General features: G+C 41.8%; 1 pseudogene; it reads left to right on the top strand.

The window, feature by feature from the left end:
* Positions 1-644: 644 nt before the first annotated feature.
* LOC141491609 (non-histone chromosomal protein HMG-17 pseudogene) lies at positions 645-917 on the top strand (annotated as a pseudogene).
* The last annotated feature ends 786 nt before the right edge of the window (positions 918-1,703 follow it).

Genomic DNA, 1,703 nt, shown 5'->3' with positions numbered 1-1,703 from the left:
ACAATTTCATAATTTTTGTCTTACTATTCCTACCTAGCACCTGAACATTTTGAAGACCTTTGAATACCATAGAAAGGAGGGTGCATTTAAATGTGGAGGTGATAGGAAACCACTAGAGTTTACTGAATAGTTGTAGATATCAGGAAGGGGCTATTTTTTAGGGATTTGAAGTCCAGTTTCAATTATTGTTCCTTTTTAGGGAAGAAGGGTTACTTTATAGACCAATCTACGTCTACAGGATAATTCCAAGCTGGAAAAAGGAGAAGGAAAAGGAAAGAGTCAACCTTCTTCAAAATAGGGTCCCATTCAATGAAAAAAAAGTGCAAAAGGTGGCTTAGCCTTACCAGATCTAAAATTATATTATAAAGCATCAGTCATCAAAACTGTCTGGTATTGGCTAAGAAATAGTCATGGACCAGTGGAATAGACTAGGTGTAAAAGCAGGAGATGATTATAGTAATCTGCTGTTTGATAAACCCAAAGAGTCCAGCTTCTGGGATAAAAACTCTCTTCAATAAAAACTGTTGGGGGGAAAAACTTTATAAAGTTCCCGGAGCCCAAGCAGTGTGAGGAAGGGGAGATGGGAGCGACCCCCCGGGACCCGCCACCTCCGCTGCAGCCCGCACCCAGACTCCGCCACCAGCATGCCCAAGAGAAAGGCCGAAGGAGATGCTAAGGGAGACAAGACCAAGGAGAAGGACGAACCACAGAGGAGATGCACGCGATTGTCCGCCAAACCTGCTCCTCCGAAGCCAGAGCCCAAACCCCAAAAGGTACCTGCAAAGAAGGGAGAGAAGTTCCCTAAAGGGAAAAAGGGAAAGGCTGACTCGGGTAAGGATGGGAACAACCTTGCAGGGAACGGAGATGCCAAAACAGACCAGGCACAGAAAGCTGAAGGTGCTGGAGAGGCCAAGTGAATTGTGTGAATTTTTGATAACTGTGTACTTCTGATGACTGTACAGTTTGAAATACTATTTTTTTTATCAAGTTTTATAAAAATGCAGAATTTTGCTTTACTTTTTTTTTAAGCTATGTTGTTAGCCCACAGAACGCTTTGTTGTTGTTCTGAGGGGATGGGGCAGATGTTACCGATAGGATGTTTCAGAAGCTGGGTTGAAATAGGTGGGGTGTTTTTCCCCTCCGAGTTTTTGAGGGGATTTCTCTTGAATGCCAAGAGGAGGTTCACACATACCCCAGATACATAGATAAGATCACTGATACCCTCAATGGATAACTTCAAAAATATGTATTTCTTCCCTGTCTGCCATAAGCATCAACTTGACTCCACTAAACCTAGGGGCTTATCAGGATCTGCCCCTTTTTCTCTCCTTTCCCTACCCCCCCAAATTAATTGTGTTTCATACCAGTCTTCCAGGTAATCTGGACTTGAATTATGGCCCCGAGGAGGCCTCCCCCAAAGAGCCAAAGTTCCTTTCATATTGTGGATCTTTTCCAATTAAGAATTTTGCAGTTTTCATTTCCTCAAAGTCAGGGTAGGCTCGTGAAAAGTTGTTAAACAACATTGGCTCAATGTGAAAGTGTCCACCCTCACTCTCAACTATCCCTGTTTAAAGTATAAAATAAAGACTCTTCGTTGGTAAAAAAAAAAAAGAAAAAAGAAAAAAACTGTTGGGAAAATTGGAAGTTAGTATGGAATAAACTTAGATTAGACCAATACCTCACATCTTATACCAAGATAAGAT

Source organism: Macrotis lagotis, chromosome 6 (genome assembly GCF_037893015.1).
Source record: "Macrotis lagotis isolate mMagLag1 chromosome 6, bilby.v1.9.chrom.fasta, whole genome shotgun sequence".
NCBI classification, from domain to species: Eukaryota; Metazoa; Chordata; class Mammalia; order Peramelemorphia; family Peramelidae; genus Macrotis; species Macrotis lagotis.
Note: the sequence above shows the minus strand (reverse complement) of the source record. Positions and strands in the feature narration are given on the sequence as shown.